The sequence below is a fragment of the Lissotriton vulgaris genome, chromosome 3_1, assembly GCF_964263255.1.
Source record: "Lissotriton vulgaris chromosome 3_1, aLisVul1.2, whole genome shotgun sequence".
Taxonomy (NCBI): Eukaryota; Metazoa; Chordata; class Amphibia; order Caudata; family Salamandridae; genus Lissotriton; species Lissotriton vulgaris.
Window position 1 is genome coordinate 1,697,402,115 of NC_141689.1, and position 27,225 is coordinate 1,697,429,339.

Here is a 27,225-nt window from a genome sequence, read left to right on the forward strand (position 1 = left end):
AAAGGTGAACGTAAATAAATAAATAAATAAATATCTGTTGTCGTATGTCGGACTCCCCTACCTCCCCACCCAGCCCTTCCCCGCCTCACCGCCCCACAGCGTTACCTCTGCATGCCGCCACTTGTGCCTGACAATGAGCACATTTATTGCCCAGCTCTCAATATGCATTCTTCAAATGCAGACATTCAGAGGGCAATATGCTATTTATCATCATTGTTGATTGTGGGGTGGTACTTTGGCCAACAAGAAGCAAATCATTGAGTGGATTTTGATAATACCTTTCGTCTACCTCAATTATGGTTACAAAATGCATAATAAACTTTGTGAATTTGCATATGTTACGTAATCCATGGTTCTTTGTTTAGGTGTTTTTGTTTTAAAAAAAGAGTAGGATGATAGGAGCTCATTTTCTTGAGTAATTATTGCAGGTGGTAGGTGAGTTATGGCGGGCATGGTTTTGTGTCAGCTATGGATCATGCAGCTGTATGACTGGTGAATTTCAGTGGTTTCCCAGTATTTATCCCTCAGCAGAAGTGTATAATAACTTTTTTGAATTGCTGAGTTGTTTGAAATGTTTGGTCTTTTAAACACTCTTAACCATGACTTCATTTTACCTGTGCCTTTCTTTCTGAATTTATGTGCCATTCATAGAAGGACTTGGCAGAGGAGCCTGATCTCTGGCTCGGCCTTGCAATTCAGCTCCTATGACAGGTCTTCCTCTGCTGCCCTTTGACTGTTCGTAGCTGGAGTTGGCTACTGGTCTTGACATTAGGCCAGTCTCTGCGCCCATCCTCATACCGGTAGAAAACTACAAAGGGGTGGCTCTAATCAGTATGGCTGAGCCAGTATCTATAGCAACAAGAAGGGATGCCAGTACTGATACAAATAACCATTTAGCAATTTAAGGCACTCAACCTGAAGTAAAATTCAAGGCTTGGAGCTGGTCAGTAGCTTTTATTATTTTGCTTAATGTTATCAAAGGAAAGTTGGTTCAAAAATAAACAGCATTACATGCTAGGTACAAAAATGTGGGAAGGAAAGGTCTATCATTATATCAGGCATGTCACAAGCATACAACATCCAATCCTTCAGGGACAGTGAGAAACATGAAAACTCATATATTACAGTGAACAGTATTTACAGTGAACAGACAAACACAAAAATGATGGAACAGGCCACAGTCTGCAAAAATTCTGAAAAGTTTGGTTATAAAATTATTTACATAAACTGTACATTCCTAACGCAAGTTTAAATAATCACAATTTTTGATCCAGTCAACCAGAAGGATGAACAAGGTAATGTACAACTGAGGGTGAAAAGCGGCAAAACAATTCAGGTAAACTTGTCACCCAGGCAGACTTAAAGGTGGTAAGGGGCCTACGCGTTTCGAATCCTACAGTTGTACGAGGATTCTCATCAGGGCCTTTGATTCAAGACACGGTGTTAGAACATCCGAACATAATTTTTTCACAGCATTATGGCTGAGGAGGCTTTTTGTACCTGCTACCGTGTTCACAGATGATACACACCTGTTTTCCCCCTACTTAATGTCTGGTCACAGAGCTTGTAAGGGATTCACCTCGGATTAAGGGGTCGATTACAATACAGTCAGAAAAGGCTCGGACCACAGGTGAAAGCCATTCCCACTGCATCTTAATATGGCAGTCTGATTCCTTTCCTTTCCAGTGCCTCATTATGATGAAGGAGGTCGGAAAGTAATCCGAATGGTCATTCTGACTGGCCCATCAACCAGTCGGAATGTACCCAGTAATCCGAAGGGCGGCTCTTTCGCCCTTGGGATTACGATGTTGGGATTCGGCAGCTTTCATGTGCTGGCCTTTCTTACACCGAAAGGCTGTAAGAACTTGACTTTGGGGGCCCCCAGTAGGACCCCCTTGGGTGCATGACCTCCAGTTGTAGGATAAGGAGCACCTACGGTACCCCTCTATTGATCCCTGCACCCCATGGCAGACACCTTGAGGGATTAACTGATCCTCCTATTTTACAATTGCTCCCATTGTAAAGTATAGGAATACGACTAAACATTGTTCGGTCACTTCCTAATTAGTTGGTCCGGATCGCCATCCATGTGATGGGCGAAGGAAACTCCACCCAACATCGTAATCATGGCCTAAGTTGTTTTCTTCTGGTGATGTCCTGTTTTTTGTTTTCTGTCATGGCTCAGTGCTGTAATTTAGCATAAGCATCACTGCATAAGATTAACACCTGCAACGATCTCCCATGCATCAAAAAATGGCTCCTTTAGTTATAGATTGGCAATATTTGATGTGGTGGAAGTATATATGAATTTTCAGCCAATCAAAACATCAGAAAAATCATAAATTTCCTAGAAAGTCAATCAATCAATCAATCAGTTGTTTGTATAGAGCACCACTCCCCCGTGAGGGTCTCAATGTGCTTGGAGGGGGGGAGCAGCTCCGGATCAGTCGAAGAGCCAGGTCTTGAGGTCATTCCTGAACATGTGCAGGGTCGGTGAGCATCTGATGTTCCAGGTCTTAGCTGCGATGTAGGAGAAGGATCTCCCACCTGATCTGTTTCTGCGGATGCTGGAAACCTTGGCCAGGGCTAGGTAGGCGGAGCGGAGGTTCCTCTTGGGTTCGTGGAAGGATACTCTCTCGTTGAGATACTTGGGTCGATGTTATTGAGGGATTTGCAGGCATGGGTGAGGAGTTTGGAAGGTGACCCTCTTCTCGACCGGGAGCCAGTGGAGGTCTCGTAGCTGGCAGAAGTGGTGAGGCAGGGGGATAAATAAAAGGGTCATAGGGGCAAAGAAAAAAAAACTTTTACCTTCCTAGCGGCTGCTTTCCTCCGTCCTCATCTTCAGGTCAACGAACCAGGAAGCACCCTGGCTACCCGCTCCCCGGACCAATCACAACGCTGCAGTGCAGCATTATGATTGGTCTGAGTGCTGTGGTAGCACAGCCTGCCCCGCCCCTACCGGCTTTACATGGAAAAGAATGGAAAAAAAATGATAATAACATTGTTATTATCATTTTATTTTTCTTGTGGGCGACTCTCGGAGGAACCACCACTGAATTCTGCACTAGGCTCTAGCGTGTCACATCCACAGTTTTGGGTTTGAGTCCTTGGGCTCAACATGTTTTAAAAAGTTTCAGTTCACTAACATTGCACCATTGAATGCTGTGCACCACATAGTTTGCCTGCTTCTGGTTTGATGAGCTCTTGGCCAGAACAGTAGCTTGGCCTTGTACACACCTCTCAATGACTGTATACAGTATGTTAGGGTACACTTTCATTGAAGCTGGATGTGGTATATCATCAGAAAATGCCCAAAAATACAGCAAAAAACTACAGTTAAATCGAAGCTTTGGTTTGGATTGATTATCATACGTCAACATATGTTTAACAAAATAGTTAAAGTGAATGTATGTTTTCAGGGCAAAAGCTAAACACTACTGAAATTCACCTGTCATAGTTAGTGTTGGAAATCACCCTTTCTGCTGAGTAACCCCAAAACCTTTTGCAGAATTCATTTGTGTAGACTTTAGGACTCTGACCACTTTACCCCTGTTAACCAGTTCTAAAGTGTATGTCTTCTCTCTCCAAAAGATGGTAACATTGGCTTATTCACAAGTGGTATACTTCATGTACTCATACGTCCTCATTAAAGTGCTCTACATGTGGCCAGGAGCTGTAAATTAAATGATACTAGAGGGCCTGCAGGAGTTATTGTGCCTCCTACTTAAGTAACCCTATAAATATGGCCATAGGCATGCCATTGCAGAACCTGTGTGTGCAGTTTAAACTGCCATGTCAACTTGGCATTTAATACCCCTTACCAAACCATAAACTCACCTTTCATTACAAATATGCTACCCCTAAGGTGGGCCCTAAGTAGCCCATAGGGCAGGGCGCCCTGTAGGTAAAAGGAAGAATATGTACTATTACGTTTTACATGTACTGGTATTGAAAAACTCCCAAATTTGCTGTTCACTACTTATGGGGCATATCCCACCCACATGATAATATTGGGGATTCTTTATTACATTTAATAAGCTATACTTCGTAATTGAGAGGAGGTGGATCTATCATGTTGGCATCTATTGAATTGTAATGATAAATCCTCTTTATTGTCATTACAATTTTGAAAATGCGACTTTTAGAAAGTTGGCATTTTCCTGCTCTTAGTCTTGTTTGCCTGCAGCCTGGCTCTGATTGCATGTCTGGGTTGGGTGACAGCTCGGCTTTGTGTATTCCCCCTAGACAGACACACACAGAGGGAGCTTAGGTGTTGACTTGATGGGCCTTGATAGGCCATCCTAACAGGATGGGAGAGAGGAGCTAGGCACAGCCTCACACTTACACATGAATGGGCTGCATCCTGTCCACACACAAATGGTTGCATACCTCCCTGTATTGAGCCTGGAGACAAAACAGAAAGGGAGGACCTCTGTCCAATATATAGACCCTTCTTTAATTTTTCCCCATATCTCTTCTGCTGCGAAGACTCCCGTCAACAGATTGCATTCGGAACCAGAACCACATGATGCTCACCCCTGCTCAAGTTCTTCACATCTCCATTGACGGTAGCTTCAACGACGACGATGATAGCTCTGCATCGCTGCCCTTCTGCTTCTTGGAGCCGACGCATCAACACTGCTTCACAGATCTGGATCAGTACATCTACACCCCTGGAAGGATCAATACCAACGCATTACTTTGACATTGACTCATTGCTTCGGCTACATCTTGCATTATCCTTGTCGACAGGATCTTCGACATTAATGCAACCTGGCCCAAGGTACTTTTGCTCAGTGGGCCCAGTCTGGTCCCTGTAGCTGGCCCGAACTTTTGTCAATGCCGCTCTCTAGTGCGACCAGATGTCCCTTGGTGGCTCTTGGTGCTTTTTGGCTATATTTTCTAATATTGTTTTAATATTCAAGATCTCTGGCTGCCTTCTTTGGATTTTTTTTAATGTTGTTCTTGTATTATTTATGACATTAAGGGCTAATTTTCTAACTTAGTGTGGGATCTTTTTTGTGGTGTTTGCGCTGTTTTACTCTTTGATGTGTTGCAACAATACTTCATACATTGCCTCATAAGTTTAGCCTGACTGCTCTGTGCCAAGCTACCAGTGGGTGAGTACAGGTTAATTTGGGGTGTGTAGGTGTCTTACTCTTGCTACGATTGTGATAGCTACTCTGACGGGGTTCACACCTCTGCTAGACAGAAACCCAATTCCTAACAGTAAGTTCCATTAATGCAAACAAACAACAATCATGCATGCGATAATTTGCACACTATATGCAATGCTTATAACCACTCAATATTTAAGACAGAAAGTATTAATGCCTAAGGGCACAGTGTAACTAAATAACAATACATGCTAAGACCAAGAAGCAACATAAAAGTAATAGTTGTCACATTAAGAGTTTGATTGATAATATGATGTATATTTCATCTGTAATTTGTACTTGTATCCTTCACGTCAAGGGTGAGGTCATGAGCATTGCATTTGGAGTGTGAGTTATAGGACTGTTATGTTAATGTGGTTATTTTAACATACGCCCCTTACCCTGCTTATTGCTTAAGGCAAGGACAACAATATAATAGCAAAGTATTGTTCCTTTTAAGTCAAACAACTGATAGTTTTCCAGGGTTATAAATACAAACACAAACGTTCAACTGCAAAGGACAACAGGGTAACTTACTTTTCTATCCTACATGCATAATTAAAACTCAACAAATATGAATGTTTATCTATTGGATTTTCTACTCGGTAAAGTAGATTAGGAGCTGAAGACACACACGGCGGAAATCTGGTTATACACTAATGCACAACAAACTGAACTGAGGATGTGAAAACATGTGGCTAACAGGTAACCTCTTTAAATAGGGAATTCTAATGCACCGGCACACGCGGAGACAGAGTTAATTCAAACACACATCGCATCTGCAGATAATCCTGTCCACATGCAGCCGGACTGCTGGGAGGGGGATTACATATGACCCATAATATATACACAGGCTCACGAGCACCCTTATACATACACATCCAGTCATGCGGCCAAGTGCTTTCTAAGGACGCAGAGGTTTTTTTTGGCAGAGATGCACACGAGGGATTTCTTTTTTTAGAAGAACGTGCCTGCAATCACTCCAGTGAAAAACTAGCAGCACTTCACTAGTTATCAAATGGTGTTTAACAAAATCTAGTTGAGGCAAACGGGTTTTGGAGTCCTCGTGGAAAACTGAAAAAACAGATTGGTTTTAACAAGTTAAATAAAAATGCGCACTGAAACCAATCAGTACATTAGGGAGGAATAAGGACAATTATTTGCGCTAAACAGAATGTACAAAGGGGAAGAGGACTGAACATGCCGCCATGGACAGCAAACGTTGCCATTCCACCTCTTACACTATTTACGAAAATGATAACCCTAAAGCCCACAAATTAATTTAACATTCAAGAATCTGGTAATTTCAGACACTGCAAAGAAAATACAAACTCTGAAAGTGTAAAGATCAAGGGGCTTATTTATGAGCCCCTGCATCACTTTTGTGCAGCCGTTGCGTTGCTTTTTGCACCGTATTTACAAAGTGACACATCTAAGCAGATGCGTCACTTTGTAAAGCCCTGCGCTACATTATACCTGCCTCAGGTATAATGTATAAACAGAAAAGCATGCGGCTGGTCAGACAACTTAGAAAGCCAATCAGGGCCCACACAGCCAGTGAGTGCTGCGTGGTCAAGCCTTTTGTTAGCAAAACATTTATTTTTAAATTAAAAAGCAAATCTTCAAAGTTGATAAGAAAATGACGTACAAAGAAAACACACCATCAGGACAGTTAAATCACTAAGCAAAAACAGGCAATTGTATACACCGAAATTACAAAATATACAGACATTGAAAAAATGAGTGAATGAATCTATTTGCATTAGATAGACACCAAAAGATGACTTAGATTTGCATACACACAATACAAATCATTTGGAAAGTCAAAAACATATAACATTAGGAATTAATGCAAGACCAGTCCTTTGACTGCAATACCAGTGGACAGGAGTAATACAAGGTGGAAAACGACTGCCTGCCTATCCACAAGACCTGTGACTCTGTATTCTATCTAGTTGCACACTAGGGCCCACCAAAGTGGGGTAAGTTGATCCCAAGTCGCACACTTCCTTCTTGTCACAGGCTGGGGGTCTACGCGTTTCGAACCAACAAAGTTCTAGGTTCTCCTCAGGACAGGGACTGGAGTAATCACTGCACCGCAAGCACAGATGATTGCACGGGTGACAGCGAAAACTGTAGGACAGGACAATGGCTCTCTGAGCCAATTCGGTCGGTGTCAAAGATTATTGGCGTCCGCCCAGCAGTACGCTGTTGTGAGGTGGGACCACACTCACATCCTTAATGTACTGAAAGCCGTCTGGAAGCGAGAGCAGCATTAGGAGTTCTTTATCGGGTGAGGCGAGAATCAATCTGCCGCAGTTAGAAGATGTCAAAAGGAGATCAGGTCCGCTGCTGAAGGCGTTCCGATAGTCTGTTTGAAGGACTGTTTGAGTGTGCTTAAATCTTTCCTAGTACCTATCTTACACTCTGAACTTTCATATGCTCGGCATTCACAAGGACCAGGTCATTACATAACCACTCCTGTGCACACCTCTATAGATTTAGACGTAACTGTCTAGTGCAAGTAAAAAGGGCAATTAGTGCATTTGGGGCGTTAACTGAAAAGTCCTGAGAAACTGTCAGTTTTTCTGCTTTCACACCTGATGACATATATACCACATTTAGACACTCCCATTCATCAATATTTACATATGTGGGTCATTCTTAATGATGGGCCGCTACTAGGCATGGGCTACGCTCCGTGGAGTTCGCGGAGTGCAGAAAACTGTCGAAAGGATGAACGTAGGCACATCAGGGTTTCTCACTTCTTTATTCACGAAGTATGGTACAACGGCACCGAACACAACTGCAACCTCCAACCCTCCTCCTTCAGCAACTGCCTTCTCTACCACCTACATTCTCTCCACGCATGCATTCCACACATTCCACACGTGCACACACAGACACGCGCTAACACACACACGAGACAGACCACGCGCACAACACAACACATACGGACCAATACCACACACCTTCCTCCTCAACAGCTTACAAGACACTAACCAAAAAGTTACCCTAACTTAAAATCAGTAAACCGGACAGGCAACTTCCTTGTTCTATTACCACGGCGTAAAGTCTCACCTTCAACACCAATATTGGTACATGTGGAACCAGGTTCAATAACATCACTAACACCATTCCTACTCCTGATTACATCACGGCCAGATGTGTCACATCTGGCACTACAACTACTCGTATTTCCAGTTGACACCACATCCTTCATTAGTCCAAAATCATCACCCAACATATATTCACTACACACTCCTTCATCAACACCAGATCGTGTACCTACCCCGCCATCCTTCCCATTGCAAAGACTCAATTGGCGAAAATTCCATCTCTTACCGTCCTCCAACTCTACTGCACTGCCAAACACCTTCATTACTCTCTGGAGTTTAGACCATACACTTTCACCCTTCAGCACAATTCTAGGATTCTTTACCCGAACCATTTGACCTATCTTAACCAACGGCCAACTACAATTACCTCCATGATACTGCTGACTGCGATCCTGATACTTTTTGACCTCAGATCTAATTTCTTTGTCTATATCGTTGTTATTGCACTGCACTTTATCATTCCTTTTCCACAACCACCAAGGAACTAACCCAGTAAATGGTTTCCTACCTCTCAAAACATTAAAAGGTGTTTTCCCTGTAGCGGAATGCGGGGTGACACGGTATGCAGTCAATCTTTCTTGTAGAGCCTTTCTCCAGGGTAACCCTGCACTCATTGGTAATTCAATCACTTCCTTGACCACCCTGTTGAAGCGCTCAACTTGACCATTACTTTCGGGATGATATAGTGATGATTTGATGTGCTTGATGCCCATCACCACTAAAAATTCTTCAATTTTTTGTGACACAAACTGAGGCCCATTATCCGAAACAAGAACTTCCTTTGGGAAGATCTGAAATAAAAACTCTGGTGAACTTTTTGCCCAAATTGAACTACAACAAAATATATAACCGGAACTTTGGTGAACATTTTGAGCAAGAATTCTATTTTGCAAAGAAATATATTTTTTTATATATATTTATCTTCATGTAATTGCATTGTTTTTTTTTTTCGTATTTAAAATGTCTTTGATTCACCCACCGCCATTTTTTTTAGCAGAATCTGGTGAACCTCCTATTGCATGGGACTTATGGGTTGACATGTTTGAAGCCTATGTAGAAGTTTTAGATGAAGAAGAATGTTCACAGGAAAGGAAAGTATCTTTACTTAAACACAGACTAGGTGCAGTAGGTTTAAGCGAGTTTAAGAATTTACCTAAAATTGAGAATGCTGGCGATATGGGTGTTTATCAATGTGCTGTTAAACAAATGCACGAGAGGTTTGGGAGGAAAATTAATGTTGTTATGGAAAGGTTCAAGTTCTATTCTAGGGCTCAAAAAGTGGATGAGTCGATTGATCAGTATGTTTCAGTTTTGAGGGGTTTAGCTGTTACGTGTGAGTTTGAAAGTATGACATATGACCAGGTTTTTTACGCGACCAAATTCTTATGAAAACTAAATCTAAAAAAATTCAAGAAAAGTTATGGTCATCAGGTAGTACTTTGTTAAAAAATGCCATTGAAGTAGCTGGAGGTGTAGAAATTTCGGACCAATGTATTCGTGAAGTTAGAAATGAGAACAATGATTCTGAATCTAGTTCAGTTAATGTGATAAATAAGGGTGACAAATCCAAGTACAAGAATGATAATAAGTCCTTTAGTAATTACCCTAAGAAAAGTAATGAGAAGAGTTACGAGAAAAGCAATGAGCAAAAGAAGTTTGCATGTTATAGGTGCGGATCTAGCAACCATTTAGCAAATTATAAGTGGTGTCCTGCACTTGATAAAATATGCACCAACTGTAAAAAAAAGGGAAATTTCACTAGGGTATGTCACAACATTAAGGCTAAGGTTAATTGTGTCCAAGAAGATGATCAAGATGACATTAATTGTAACCAAGAAGATGGTCAAGATGATATTTTTGATGTTGTAGGTGAAATTTGCAGTGTACATGATGAGTCAATTAAGGGGAAGAGTAAAGTTAAAAAACTACCATCATGCATTGTCAACATTGACGGTCTAGAAGTTAAAGTAATGGTAGACTCTTGTGCAAGGTATACCATTATGGGCATGGATCTATTTAAAACACTTTGGCCAAATAGATCATTATTGGGATCGGATGTACACCCTGGAAGTTATACTGGACATAAAATACCTTTAGAAGGTTTTATATTGGCTAAGATTAGTTTTGGGCATAATTCGTGTCAAGGTAAAATATATGTGGCTAACAAAGGTGCAACCATTTTAGGGTGGCCACACATAACTGACTTGGGTATGAAAATTGATCCTAGTTTAGATTGTCCTGTTTATTCTATTCAGGATGATTGTCGTGAGATGAACAACTATTCATTCCTTAAGGAAAAATTTCCTGATGTATTTTCCAATGGTATCGGCAAGATGACTGGATTCAAACATAGAATCATTTTAAGAGAAGGTGTGTGTCCCGTGAGACAAAAACTTAGGAACGTACCTATTAGTTATAGAGAGAAATTGGGTGAAATACTAAAAAAATTGTGCAAGGATGGAATTGTTTAACCAGTTGAGAGTTCAGACTGGATTTCGCCAGTGGTGATTTCCCTTAAATCCAATGGCGATTTGCGCTTATGTGTCAATTTAAGATGTCTAAATGACGCCATTTGGGTCGATACATTTCCTCTTTCAAATTTACAATAACTTACATCTTCTGTTGGTGGGTCCTCTTGGTTTTCCAAGATAGATTTGACAAGTGCGTATCACCAAATTGTTTTAGATGAAGATTCTAAGCATTGTACTGCATTCATTACCACAGAGGGAATGTTTAGATATAAACGTATGCCGTTTGGCCTTGCAAGCGCGTCTGCAGTGTTTCAAAGGGAGATGTGCAGACTTTTGCAAGGCATTAAAAATGCAAAAGTATTCCAGGACGACATTTTAATATATGGAAGGAATAAGGAATGTCATGATGAAAGTTTATATGCTGTTTTAGAAGCATTGAGAAGTAGTGGATTGACTATCAAAAATGAAAAGTGTGTCTTTGGAAAACCTAAAGTCTGACGTGCATACACAGACTCGCGCTAACACACACACACGAGACAGACCACGCGCACAACACAACACATATGAACCAATACCACAAAAACTCCACTCTGCAGCACAGCTGAGTTTTTACCCAGCTTGCGAACATCCGTTTGCGCCACACTATGCTACTTGTGGAACTCCACTAAGTTTTTTTGTCACTTCGCTACTACCCCTACTTGTGGTCCTATCCCTGGTGATTTGTAACTCAACATGTACTCCATAAATCCCACACTTACTGGTACATATTGCACCAGCAGTGTTGAGTAATGGAAGGTTTTCCTTATGAATTTCCCCCTGCAAACAGCTCATTTGATAGTCACGTTTATACATTATGTTGGAGAAACCTGCACAGGCAGTAATAAATAATGTGACCGTTCGTTCCTGTGCCACCTTGTCGGAATAATAGGATTTTGCAGAGGAGCGTTATAGGAAAACTCAGCCACCCTAGCTCTATATTAGGTCCATGTGTTGGTGTTCTCCCCTCTATTCCCTAGACATAGGGTTGAAATACTTGGTCGAGGACTGTGTTCGTGCCTTTTATGGTTTCTTCCTATACCCATAACAAATGGCTTATAATAGAGTGTGGCTATGTCTTTAATGTTACAGAACAAACATGCAATTCCCTGGAATTCAACTAACAAATATTCAAAACTTCTTTCATGCTATTGGCGCTACATTTTCAATGCCTGTTTTTATCAGCCCTTCTCTTATTGTGGGCAACAAATGAAAAAGAACAGATATCCTATCGAGGTGGATATGATTTCAATTTATTTTCAGGAATCCAGTATAAATCAAAGACCCGAGTTTTCTGTCAGTTTTTAAATGCCTCTTGCAAAGGCAGGGCTTACATTGCAGGGTTTTACTTATCCTTGGAAACTCAAGAATAGAAAAAATCGAAATGCTCTGAAAGATTTTTATTTATTTTGGCATTCATTCCAAAAGTATAATTTAGCAGCAAAGGAAGACAACACCTTTTAGCTGTCCCTTTTGTTTAATGGTATCACAGGCATGAATTCCCTTAATACACAGAGTCAGAAATATATTAGACCGTTCAATGGAGCCAGATACATTTTCAGTGTTGAAACTAATGCATTAAAAAGGTGAAACTGTTTAAAAGTTTTTTTGTTAAAGATGAATGAAAAGTCATAGAAAGAAACACGTGCCAGGATTACTGCGCATGATTCTATGTTGGAAGAAACAGGAGGGCAGGGCAAGGTGAACCCAAATGAAATACTTTGATGGAAAAAGAAGAAATCCACAGAGAGGTGGTAACATATTGTCAGAAGACAGCCCTGGGCAGATGAGGTGAAAATCACAAAGATGAGGCACTTCGCGCACAAAGGGAATCAAAATTACAGAGCGGCAGCAAGAGCTGCTGCCTGATAGTTACTTCCGCCGCGAAGACGAGTTGAAAGAATTAGGATCTAATCAGTCTGGAGGGCGGAAGACATTTTGGAAGAGGAAGACTCGGAGATGCACATTGTATAAAAAAGTGGAACAGGCCGATTTTGAAGTAGATTTCACATTGCTGTTAAAAGACATTTGATGCCGGAAGCGAGAGACTGACATACTCATTGTCATACAGAACTGATTAAATATCACTGTACAAGCACCTAGCAACCAGTATTTTTTAATCTAGCTCATGCAAACCACGTGAGTACACAAACAAATAATTCGTGACTGATACCAATATTCAGTGCTATACAAATTATAAAGTTGTATCTAAAGAGTTAATAAAACAGGGGCATATTACCAAGCAATAGCGATAATTATCGCTATTGCTTGGTTAGAGACAAAACTTTACCGCAGCGCTGCGGCGATTTTGACCGCAAATAAACTTTGGTATTACCAAGGTTTAACGCAAATGCGGTAAAAATCGCCGCAAAGCATGAATATCGCTGAAAAGTCAGCGATATTCATGCATTAGCGAGCTAATGCTCTTAGCCATGTTATCCACCTCTCGTTGGATAACATGGCTAAGAACTGCTCAGGGCAGGTGTTAGCTTTTGGAGATATTCCCGCTTAGCGCGAATATCTCCAAACGTTGGTAATAGGAGATAGCGATGTTAGCGACTGTTTACAGTCTCTAACATCTTGGCACGCCCACTTTGCATCTCATTAGTGATAAATATCACTGACATGCAAAGTGGGGCCCAAGATGGTCGCTATCTCCTACTAGCTGTCGCTAACTGGTGTTAAAGGCAGCTAGGTAATAGGGAGATAATTTTATCTCCGCTTTCTTGGCTTTTAAAGCCAAAAAAGCGGAGATAAACCCCCTTGATAATATGCCCCAAAATGTTTTCAGACCTATTGCAGCAGATGAGTTTACAGCTATATGTGCTTCACAGATACGGACAATACCACATCAGTATTTTACTCATATTCGCTACATAAATGTATTGGGAATGTAAAATAGATAATATGTAGGGAAAAAATATAATAGTTCAGACCATCTGAACAAACGAGGCATGGGAAACAGAACTGCTTACTGCTATCAGTTTAAAAGAGTGGGTACGGAAAAAGAATAGGAGATTATAAAACATATAAAAAACAAGCAAACTTACTCCGAAATATTAACCAATAAACAGCGTTTAACAGCCAAGCTGAAGCCGTTACCTCTGCCCAGTATTTCAGGATCATTTTCTTTCATACAGTACAATAATTTATGAATGCTATATTAAATTAATAGTTTTAAATTTTTCTTGTTTTTACAATGATCTTTATTAGTCCCATAGTAAGAGTGGGAGTTTAGTAGTTTTTTATTTAAAAAATCAAGTTTATTTAGACTATGGTCCATGAAAATACAACACATATAGAATAATAAATCATTTTAGCATATTGCACACTCCCATGCATGAAATCAAACCAAATTAATTTCACATCAGTAGCACTGATACAAATTCTCCACAGCACATATTACATCTAAAAACTGTGATTCCAACGACAATCGTATTATTTTCAAGCGTGAATTTAAACCATATTTCACTAAACTGGTTTTATAAATCTCCACCTTTCAGCTATTAAAATAGACAATCTAATGAAATATGTGTTTTAGAATATTTCATGTGTAATCTCCACTGCCCACCCTCCACCTCCTCCCATGTTTTGTTGCCTGCCCCGCCCTATGTGTGGTGTTCCATTTCCTTTTCCTCCTGCCAGACAAAAAGCACTATGATGTGGCCAGCATTGACTGCGTCATATCGCTTTTTTCAATTATTTTGCAGATGTGCTGTTATACAGCATGGCTAAAAGACATTGACATTTAAAATCGCAATAGCTCTAGCATTGCTGAGACCTATTGGCTTTGTCAATGCTTGTTATATATACTCCTCCACGCATTCTCCATTCTTTTGTATCTTGTTTTCGAAAATAAATTGTATTAATATTATAGAGCTGATTTTAGGTAAAGAATATGGACCAAATATCTAATATACATTTCATATACATTTAGCCCATTTGTTCCTGTGCTGAACTTCCTGCTAGACCTGGGAGTAAAATTCTGCTCCACTCGTGGCTTTTTCAGGGTTTTCCCACTCCGCGCTCTGAGTAGCAATAAAGTTCCAAAAACGTGGAGCAGAGTTTTTTGCTCACTCGCCAACATTAAGTTAGCCAGCGCGAGCAAGGAAAATCTTACTCCAGACCGCCTCCTAGTCGCATTGAGAAACCTTCCATTTACATTGAGGAAACTCCCGCTCCAGTAGAACAGCTTCTCGAGAGGCAGAAAGAAGAAGCGACCTCTTTCGCTTTGCATGGTGCTGTTTGTGCTCATTTTCCAGCGTGGGACAAACACCTGGCGCTACAAATCAGCACAAACTGCATGACACAACGCACTCCATTGCTTGCTCAACTCCACGTAGCGAACAGAACTCTGCAAACTCTGCTCAGGCCTACAGAAACATTGTGGATAATGAATTTGGGGGGAAAAGGGGCATATATTTCCTATTTTAAAACATATTTTAGGTTTCAGTTTAAAATGTTATGCTTAAACTAATATTATCACGTAACTCTAACATTACTTTAACCTTTGTTTTTTTTAAGTGAATTTCTGAAGCTTTTTTTAATGTAAAGTCAGGTAGTATGATTCCTAACGATACCATCACTTTAACCTTTGTATTTCTATTTTTTTTTAATGGAACTAATATTTTAATACCATACAAAACTATGACAACCGTTCTCCATGCACACAGCATCTGGTTAGCCACCCCTATGTTGAAATTTGGAAGGATAATAGAGATGCCTTTTTCTTGCCCTCTTCCATCTTTGCGCGTTGAGTCACAATGTGCACATTGCAAGTCTCAAAGATTTTTTCAACTCTCATTGCATCTTTGGGATATTGTGATTTGCCTTTTTTTGCTGCTAATGCTTGTGATTTTGCAAGTCATACACTGTGCAAAGGGAAAATGCGTAGGCCCCATGTATAATACCTAAATTAATGTACACATGCCAGCATATCTAATGCCAGCTATATCCACCAGTGATGTACTCGACATGATTGCAATTGTACTCTAAGTAGTTGACATGATAAAGCAGTTGAATTGCACCGCTACTTTCCACTAATACTTTGCACAGTGCTACTTTGCACATGTTTGGAATTTTAATTTCACTTTAAAACTTTTTTTAGTCTTAAAACTGCTGCTACCTGAATTTTAGATTTAAAATTGCTTCTATTTGAATTTGATCTGTGGGAGATGGCGGGACTATGCTTGGGACGGATTTTACAAGTGGTATTTTGGTAACATTTTGCTCATCTTGTTTCCCTCATCAGCCATTTGGTTTTAGCCACCACAGAGAGTGAGTTAGCACTCGAATGGTCGACATTTTTGGTGATTCTCAATGTGCCGGATCAGACTGAAAAATATAGCCAATGCGCGGATGCGTTTTCACAGAGAGACAAAAAGTTGGAATCACATCCCCTACTTTACACCACTGCTTTGCACTAATACTTTGCACACTGCGACTTTGCACATGCTTCGAATTTTATTTTTGCTTTCAATCTTATTATAAACTAAAACTGCTGCTACCTGAATTTCAGATTTAAAATTGTTGCTATTTGAATTAGATCTGTGGCGCTACATTTGGGGCACTTTGTACAAGTGGTATTTCCTGTTCATTTTGCTCCCATAATTGGCCATTTTGTTTTAGCCATCAAAGAGAGTGAGGGCCCGATTCACAGAACTAACTTAAGACAAAATCCTAAACTTACTACTTTTGGTATTCACAGAAGTTAGGATTTTGTCTTAAGTTTGTCTTAAAACAGACTTAAGACAGACTTAAGTTAGGATTTTGTCTTAAGTCTGACTTAAGTCTGTCTTAAGTCTGTTTTAAGACAAAAATCCTAACTTCTGTGAATACCAAAAGTAGTAAGTTTAGGATTTTGTCTTAAGTTAGTTCTGTGAATCGGGCCCTGAGTTAGGACTCTAGTGGCTGCTATTTTTGGTGAAGCTCAATTTGCCCAATTGGCCTAAAAAGGTGGCTGATGAGTGGACGTGCAGTCAGTGTGCTGAATGAACACCAAAGGCAAGCCTGACGCCTCCGGGGACAGAACACCTGCTTCACAAACATTATCTGAAGTAGCCTATTCCGCTACTCAATTGCTATTACTCAGGCTGTTTTGTGAGAATGTCTGCTTACACGCACTGACCTTCAGGGAAGACGATAAGGCTGAGGGCAGATGTAGCCATTGTGGCTTCTTTTCCCACTTTAACAGTTTGTAGGGATTCCTTTGTAGAGCATTCCTCTTTGCTCTCACTCAAATTGTCCAATATTATTATTATTGATGACCTACATTTGCATTTTGATTTGAATAATGACAAAGGAATCCAGGATTTCAATTATCAACTCGTTATGTGCAACTGATCCACTTAGAATAACACTCAACACATATGGCTACATCTTTTAGATCTAGTTTTTCAAACCAATCTATTCTTACAATTCTCACCCTCTTTCCAGTGATTTGGTACCTCTGACCATCGATATTCTGAGAGAAGAGAAGGCGGTCACTGCAAATCCTACTTGAGAAGGAATTGGAACAAATCGAATTCCTCCATTTTTGCTAACTACATTGAGACAAATGCTGCGCAACTTGATTCCAATATAGAACATGTGGAGTCCATGACGAAGGCGTGGCTTATGTTGGCCCTGGATAACTTTATTCCTTTTAGGCCATACAGAATGAGAAACCAGCTTCCAGCCACGTTGTTCAATGAAACACTGATTGCAGAAAAAAGCACTGTAAAACACTTAAGAATGCTATGATGCCTCAGCAAAAAAACAATATATGAGAGCTATCAAATTCAAACATAAAAAGATCCAAAAAGCAAGCACCAACTTTCTGAATATAAAATTCTAAACAGTAAAAATCTTTCTGAGGATGTTAATTCTATTGCCAATAACTTGATTAAGACTATTGTCACTCCCGGGCTGGGTGAAGTATCAAATAGTCACTGCAATAAACTTGCAGCTCACCTTGTCAACAAAGTTAATGATATTTATGCTCTTTTTATTATAAGTGATGAAATAGAAGAGTTGATCTCTCATAATACCATTATTAAACAATCACAAAAGACAAAATTGGAATAGCTGGCAATACTTAATGGTGACTCTATATCTACCTTGATGTATCAGTATATTTTAACATTTCAGGAGGCAATTAAACTCATTTTTGATGGATTTGGCCAATCATTCTTTGAGCACAGCTGTTGCACCAATGACATGTAAACAGGATGAGGCCATTCCTGTCCTAAAAAAGCCTTTGCTTTGTGTACCCGTGCTAGAAAAATATTGCCCCATCTCTCTGCTGCTGTTTTTATCCAAGGTAGTGAAGAAACATGTGAACAATCTTCTGACTAATTTTCTAGAGTGGAACCAGATTTTAGACCTTCCCACCACACGGAATCCACCATTTTGACAGTAACTGAGGCCCTATGCAGTGCTGCAGATGCTGGCAACTCCCAGGAACTGGGTTGCTTAGATCTAAGTGACGCTTTTGAGACAGTCTTCCATGTGGTGTTGCTTTGCCACCTACGCAAACTGAGGGTGTGGCGACAAGCCTTCCCCTAGTTTACTTCCTTCCTAAGGGACTGATCCTTTCAAGTGATATCACCCCGTTTTGCTTCATCCCAAAGAACACTGGTTCACAAAGTGCCCCAGGGCTCGGTGCTAAGCCCCTACCCATATCAATATCTATGTCAGTCTACTGGCCGAGGTGGTGAAATCATATCATTGGTGTCTTATGCTGATGACACACAATTAATTATCTCCCTGTCTGTGGAGGCAGCAGATGGTAGTGCTAATTTTAAAAACTGTTTAACAGCTGTTGCCAGTTGGATGCATGACAACTGCTTGAAGCTAAACACTAATAAAACTGAGATTTGAAAACTAGGCCAAGACACACCCATTCTCAAAAAAACGACCTCAACTATTTCAGACCTGTCACAAGCCTTCCTTTCTTATCAAAAGCAATAAAAAAGGGCTTCTTGCTACAACTCAAACAACACATCAATAGGTGCAACCTTCACAACACCTTTCAATCAGGGTTTGGAAAAGTTTGTAGCACAGAAACTGCTACGCTCAATGTTAGAAATGGGATCTCCAGTTGGCAGTGGTTTACACCCTGTTCAAGTAGGGATCCTCACTCTAGTCAGTGTAGCTAAGTTACATATTAAGGGGTATAGTTACAAGGGGATTGCGCCACCAGATCGTCACTTTGTTTGACGTTCCTGTGGCGCAATACCCTACACCATATTTACAAAGTGGTGTTAAGCCACTTTTTGGGGATTAACGCCACTTTGGAAATATGGTTCCCTTTCATGCAGATATCTGCATGAAAGGGGAATGCTATGGGTGTTGTTGTGGGTATTCCACTGCGCCATCTATTGCTTTTGACGCTGTCCCATATTTACAAGGAGGTGTAATAGCAGGCATTGGAATGTGGCAACAAGGAGAAATACTTTTATTTATTCTTGCTTTTTCTTTTTCTATGTGTGCTTTAAGCTGGGGTGGCATGGTGAGCAAAAGAATGATGGATTTAACCAAGATCTCTTGACTGGGGGTGAATGTTTTGATTTTTTCTGCATTTCGTCCATCAATTGTGAGTCTTTTGCTATTCCATTTTGCAGCACACATAGACAAAGCAAAATGCCATAATTACTTGTTTATGTGCAGGAAGGTACACCTTCCTGCACAAAATAAATAATTCCCTGCAACTCAGGCACCCTTGCATTATGGCACAAGGGTGTCTGTGTTGGTGCTAGGCAACTATTTTTAGCTTCAGCACTAGGGAAAACACAGGGATGCACCATATTGTTGCAAATGTGCAGCATCTGTTCATTTTGGAAATGGCAGAGCGTGGCTCTGCAAAATTTGCGACAGCTCTTTGTTCTATACTTTCCATGTAAGTATGCCCCAAAGAACAACACATGCTCATCCTCTTGGTAGCTTGGCAAGAGCAGTCAGGCTTATCCCTAGAGGCAATGTGTAAAGTTTTACACAAACTAACCCACACTCACATACAGTAACACAGTGAAAAACACCACAAAGGTCCTCTAGGCCAGATTGGAACCATAGCCAATATTCATCTGAGTTCAACAAGACCAAAACAACAAAGATCAAATATACACAAGTCAAGATATGCATTTTTATAAGAATAAATAAAATGTAACACTTACAAAAAAATGGTTCCAGCTGGGTTTTCTGGTCGTGCTTGACCGGTATGAATCCTCAAAGTGAGTCCGACCTCGATGGAGTGAAGACTGGTGTCAAGAGTAATGCAGACCCAGTACAGTACCTTGAAGATGTCGGAAATCAAGGACAATGCTAGAAGCAAGGGAGGTAAGGTGTTGTGGACAGTGTGTTGTACGAAGGAGGTGAGGCATCACTGAATGAAGTGAGGCATTGGTTCCTGGAGACGGTGCAGAGTTGTGGAGTTGCTGACACCCAGGGACATTCCAAGGCACAGGAGAGATAACACAGAAGTTGCCGATGTGACCCTCGGTCTGCTATGCGGTGTCGATGATAAAGTCGGTGACCAGGGGTGATGCTTTACAAATGAGAGGTGAGGTATCACGTTCAGTGAGGCGATGGTTCTGATGGTGATGCAGAGTCGATGCAGAGTCGATGAGGCACTGAAGGGCAAGCCGTGAGGCTTCAAATCTGTGCCAGTGAGGTCAAACCGTCGGACCACAGGTGCCGCATCAGAGTGCTGCGTCACATACATTGGTGGTGCAGTGCTCAGTAATCCCATTCTGGGGGTTCTTCAAAGGCGCTGCATCGCTGTCGGAACCTATGTTTTAACTCATGGTTGTTGCATCGAGTGGGGACCACAGCTTCTGTACATACATTGGAACGAGGTCAAAGTTGCACACAGGGGCTGATTCCGAAGTTGCTCAGCATAGGTTTCTTTTTTGTAGCACAGAAACTCATTTCTAATGGCTCAGGAACTGGGTTTGTTACCACTTGACAAGTAGGGCAGGATGCAAGCCCAGCTCATGCCCTTGTCGAACCTTTAGAAAGCAGGATGCAGAGAGCAAAGTCCAGTCTTCTCACTCCCAGGAGACAAGCACAGGTGGCAGGACAACACTTCCAGGTAACCAGCAAAGGAGCAGTCCCTCCTGGAAGCATAACAGCTCTTCTTCCTGGCACAATCTCCTCAGTCCAGAAGTGTTCTAAGTATATGGTGTCAGAGGTCCATTACGTATACCAATGTTAGCCTTTGAAGTATGGAGACTTCAAAGGAAGCTCTTTTTAGCGCACAAATCCCTGCCCTTTCTTGACCTGGCTCCAGAAACACTACAGGACGTGGAGACTTCTTTGTGTGAGGACAGGCACAGCAGTATTCGGGTGAAAGTGTCAACTCCTCACTAGCTCAGACAGACTCATCAGCCTGGTGATGGGCCATCTGGGTATGTGGAGTGCACACCTCAGCTCCCATTGTGTGAGCCTGTCTAGAGTGAATTCACAAAGCACAACTGCCATTCAACCTAGATATGTATTCTAGGGACAGACAAAGGCACAGAATGGTTAAGTAAGAAAAAGCAAGGTTTCTAAAAGAGGCATTTTCGGACCTGCAATTTAAAAAACAATTTCACTAAAAGGTGTTTTTAAATTGTGAGTCCAGAGACAAAAAACATAAAATTTCTGCATGAATTTTTAAGATGTTACAAGGAAGCTCCAGTGCTAACCAATTGAACCCTTGCTGTAGTGAAAAGTGAATTTTGCAGATTTTCGGTACCAGGACATGTAAAACTCGCAAGTATATATCTTACCTTTTAATACACTGCACTCTGCCCCTGGGCCTACATAGGACCTCCTTAGGGGTGGCTTACATGTAATCAAAGGGAAAGTTTGGGCCTGGCAAGGTGCCAGGTTGAAATGGCAGTTTTAAAACTGCAAACACAGGTTCTGCAGAGGTGGGCCTGAGACATGTTTCCAAGGCTAATCATGTGGGTGGCGCAATCAGTGCTGCAAGGCCACTAGTAGCATTTGATTTACAGGCCCTGACAGCATATTGTGCACTACAATAGGAACTAAGTAGTAAATTAAATATGCCAATCATGGAGAAACCAAATACCATTACATTTTAGACATAGAGTACATGTACTTCAACACTGGTCAGCAGTGTAAATGTGACCTGAGGCCTAAAACCACTGAAAACTAAGTTTAGCACACAATCAAATACAGGAGGTAAGAAGCACAAAGACAGAGGAAAGTGTGAGAAGTTGGCCCGATATGCAACGTTCGCTATTCTAGCGACCGCTATGTATCGTTCCAACGACCCTTATGGTGTTTGGTTGTAAGTCAACCTACAGACCAGCTATCCTAGTAGCGTGGATACGAGCAGTCTAAGGCTAAAGACTCGAGAGGGCGCGTTAAGCCAGCTGTTTACCACACATGTACCCCTTGAACACCCAGTGAAAGGACACCACACAAGTGTTATGAAAATAAACAATATATTTATTAAGAATCACAACAGCCCTGTACTCTTTATGAGGACAGGGTACTAAGCACAAACCAAATCTCTTCAGTAAATACTTCAAGTGCACAGTTTAAAGACAAGTGTCCGAGGACACGGAAAGGTTAAGGCAAGTCGGAAGCGAGGGACTCGGGACCCTAGAGTAAGGAGGCTATGCAGGCACCGAAATGCCGAGTTTACCTAGCCACGAGGGCTGCGGCTGCACAAGTCTTACAGGCGTCGGGGTCTTCGCTGACGAGCCAGGAGCCGGAAGAAAAGGAGTTGCTGGCCGGCGACCAGTGGTGTATAGTTCGTAGAGATTGATGAAAACCTGAAAGCAGAGGGGACCAAGTTCGTACTACTAGCCAGTAGTCAGAGGGTACCAGGAAGGCACCAGTTGGCCGTCACCTCGACCAGGTGAGTGGGCGACGCTAGGCTCTGCAGTCTCACGGACCAGGAGGCGTTGTCGGCGACCACGGTGGAGGTGCGAGCTGTCCCACGACGGATGTCGCTGTCGGCGTCTTGAGTGGACCAGGAGGGTCCGGGGTGCTTCTCAAAGAGATGGAAGCAAGGGCCAGTCTGGAGCAACCAGACCGGCAGTGTTGGTTCTCGGATGTCGTCACAGAAGGGCACAAGCCAGCGGCTAGTGACCAGACAACGTGCTGAGCAGCGAGCAGAAGGGCCCCACGCAGATCGTGGAGATGCTGGGAGACTGCACTTCGGTGCTGGAGCGGCTCAGGGTCGGGGCTTCTCGGACCCCAGAGCACTCACCAGAGAGTTATCTCGATGGTCGTGCTGGTTTTTAAGAGCGTGCAGGTTCTGATGATGGCTGGTCCCTCGAGGTCTCGTCGCACCCACAGATCACAGCTGAGCTGATGACGTGGGTAGAGGTCAGAGGTGCCAGGGAAGCCGGTTCTCGTCGAGCTGGGCCGTCGGATTCCTTGAGGAAGGACTTACAGCAAACCGCAGAGTTCTTAGATGGTGCCCGCTGATGCAGGGTGACTACTCCTTAGCCACAAGGGAGAAATCTTGAGAAGAGTCTTGAAGTCCTTTCGTAGAAAGTATTCTTGATTCAAAGATGATCTAATTTGGAAGGGTCCCCGCTCCGGCCTTTATCCTAAAGAAAGGTGCGGGTGCATGACTAGGTCCTGCCCTAAGGGTGGGACCAGGAAGGGGGGTAGTTACACCCCTCTCCCCTGCCGGACTTTCCCCAGGCCAGGGCTGTCGCCCCTGGAACTGGTTCTAACCGGCAGATGCGTAGTGAGCACCGGGGTGCCACTCCGCAGTCACCTTCTCGCAAAAGCCCTACCTACCCAGAATACACAAACCCTGTCTGGGACGGTGCGAACACCGCCCTCGACAGGAAACCCTTTGTCCAAGTGCTCCTCGCTGGAAGGACTCCCAGCAGCAGGAGGTCAGACTCGTGTCTGTGGTGGCAGCATCCATTTTGTGGAGCTGAGGCTTTCGTTAACTTTAACCGGGGTTCACAGTTACGTACATGTCGTGTCCCTCTAGAAGGGCGGAATGCTAACCTCGTCGCCAGAGGTGGTGAGAGGGCAGCATCCCGATTCGTATGACACCTTACTCGACATGTCTTGATAACGCGACACCGAAGTTACCGATATGGTACGCGTTATCATGGAACAGCCATTGGGTCTTGATTCCGCAAGCTGCAACCGGGCTCGGCTCGGGCCAGAGCTTAGTTCACACGAGCCCACGCACTCTGCCTTCAGGATTGTCAAGGCCTGCCATAGGAGTGACTGATAGGAACTCGGGTGTCCATTGGAGGGTTAGATATAGGGCTACTATATCTAAAGCAAAGGGTGATTACACGACTTTGCCCCAGCTGCCATGCAGCCAGTTGTGTCAGATTTAGGAGGCCAACCAGGGGTGGCATAATACATGCTGCAGCCCCTGGCGGCCCTGGGTACACCTATGCCCTGCGTTACGGGGTCTGATAAGGTGGCCCAGTACCAATTGGTAAATGCACCTAGGGTACATCTCGTAATTTAGAAAGAGAACAGCCAGGCTGTGGGTCTGATTGGCAGGCCCACAGCCAGAGAAGGTCGTAAACCAGTGAAACAAAAGCAAAAAATCTGGGTGATCATGGGATTGCAGACCCTACTCTCCTACATGACCCCCCCCCCAAACGTCGGAACAACTAGCTAACCTTGACCAGGTGAGTCTTCTTGTTCTAAGTGGAAATATCTGGAGAGCCCATCGGCATTGCCATGATCAGTACCAGGTCTATGTTCCACTGTGAAGTCCATCCCCTGTAGGGAAATGGACCACCTAAGCAGTTTGGGGTTTTCACCCTTCATCTGATTTAGCCACAAGAGGGGCTTATGGTCGGTCTGAATCTTGAAGTGAGTGCCAAACAAGTATGGCCTCAGCTTCTTCAGGGCCCAAACCACAGCAAAGGTCTCCTTCTCAATAGCTGACCAATTCTTCTCTCTAGGGGTCAGCCGTCTGCTTATAAAAGCAATGGGCTGGTCTTGACCATCAAAATTCAGTTGAGAAAGAACAGCTCCCACACCCAACTCAGAAGCATCTGTTTGGACAATGAATGGTTTGGAGTAGTCCGGACTCTTGAGGATAGGCGCCGTGCACATGGCCTGCTTTAGGTCATCGAATGCTTTTTGACAGCTCGCTGTCCACTGAACCTTTTTTGGCATTTTCTTACTTGTCAGTTCATTTAATGGTGTCACGATGGAACCATAGTTCCTGACAAACTTCCTGTAGTAACCAGTCAGGCCCAAGAAAGCTCGAACCTGAGTCTGGGTGGTTGGAGAAGCCCAGTCCCTGATTGACTGTATCTTGCTCTCCAGTGGCTGAACCTGGCCTCCACCTACAAGGTGGCCCAGGTATACAACCTGTGTCTGCCCTATCTGGCACTTGGTGGCCTTGATAGTGAGGCCTGCTGCTTGCAGCGCCTCCAATGTCTTCCGCAGGTGGACCAGGTGATCCTCCCAGGTGGAGCTAAAGACAGCAATATCGTCAAGATACGCCGCGCAGAAGTCATCCAGCCCAGTAAGGACGTGATTCACCAACCGTTGGAAGGTGGCAGGTGCATTTTTCAGACCAAAGGGCATCACCACGAACTGATAATGCCCACCAGGGGTTGAAAATGCGGTTTTAGGCTTGGCGTCCTCAGCTAACCTGATTTGCCAATACCCAGCTGTCAGGTCAAACGTACTTAAGTAGTTGGCCGAAGCCAGCCTATCAATAAGCTCGTCTGCCCTTGGTATTGGGTGGGCGTCAGTCTTAGTGACTGCATTGAGACCCCTGTAGTCTACGCAGAACCTCATCTCTCTCTTACCACCCTGGGTGTGAGGTTTCGGCACCAGAACTACGGGACTAGCCCAAGGGCTATCCGAGGGTTCAATGACTCCCAGCTCCAACATTTTCTGCACTTCACTTTTGATGCAGTCTCTAACGTGATCAGGCTGCCTGTAGATTTTACTCTTTACGGGCAAGCTGTCACCAGTGTCGACCTCATGGGTGCACCAATCGGTCTGACTGGGTGTCAGAGAGAACAGATGTCGGAACGACTGAAGAACCTGTTTACAGTCGCTCTGTTGATGTTCGGAGAGGCTGCCACAAAAGACAACACCATCTACCGAGCCATCGTCAGGATTCTGAGAGAGCAGGTCGGGGAGAGGGTCACTCTCCTCTTCCTGTCCCTCATCTAGGGCCATGAGCAAACTCATGTCCTTCCTGTCGACATATGCTTTTAGCCTGTTGACATGAAGCACCCTGTGGGGGCTCCGGGGAGTTCCCAGGTCGACCAGGTAGGTGACCTCTCCCTTTTTCTCCAGGATGGTGTGGGGCCCGGACCATTTGTCCTTGAGTGCTGCTGGGGCCACTGGCTCCAACACCCACACCTTCTGTCCGGGCTGGTAAACAGTCAAGACAGCCTTTTGGTCATGCCAAGCTTTTTGGAGTTCTTGGCTGGCCTTAAGGTTTTCGGATGCCTTCTCCATGTATTCAGCCATCCGCGAGCGGAGGCCGAGCACATAGTCCACTATGTTGGCTGCAGGCTTTTTGAGAGGTCTCTCCCATCCTTCCTTCACCAAACACAGGGGTCCTCTTACAGGATGCCCGTACAAAAGTTCAAAAGGGCTGTAGCCAACCCCCTTCTGTGGGACTTCTCTGTAGGCGAACAAGAGGCAGGGGATCAGGACGTCCCATCTACGCCGAAGCTTTTCCGGTAGTCCATGAATCATCCCTTTTAGGGTCCTGTTGAATCTCTCAACAAGCCCATTGCATTGTGGATGATAGGGCGTAGTGAACTTGTAGTTGACACCACATTCCTTCCACATAGCAGTTAAGTAGCTCGACATAAAGTTTGCACCTCTGTCGGAGACGACCTCCTTAGGGAAGCCCACTCTGGAGAATACTCCAACTAGGGCTCTTGCCACAACAGGTGCTGTAGTGGTCCTAAGGGGAATAGCTTCAGGATACCTGGTGGCATGATCCACTACCACCAGTATAAACTTGTGCCCTGATGCTGTCGGTGGTTCCATGGGACCGACGATGTCGATCCCCACCCGTTCAAAGGGCACCCCCACCACAGGCATTGGTATAAGGGGGGCCTTTGTCGTGCCACCTGACTTACCACTGGCTTGGCAAGTGACACAGGAGCGGCAAAACTCCTTGGTATCTTCGTTCATGTGAGGCCAGTGAAAGTGCGAGACAAGCCTGTCTCACGTTTTCGTCTGGCCTAAGTGACCTGCTAAGGGAATCTCGTGGGCCAAGGTAAGTAGGAAACCACGCTGAGACAAGGGGACGACCAGCCTCCTGGTCATGCCAGGCTTGGGGTCTCTTGACTCAGTGTACAGGAGTCCATCTTCCCAGTATACCTTGTGGGTACCTGTGGCGTTCCCAGCAGCCTCAGCAGCAGCCTGCTGTCTGAGGGGTTCAAGAGAAGGGCAGTCTAACTGGTCCTTCCCCAGGTCTTCCCTTGAGGGTCCCCCTGAGCCCAAGAATTCAACTTGATCAAGTTCGAA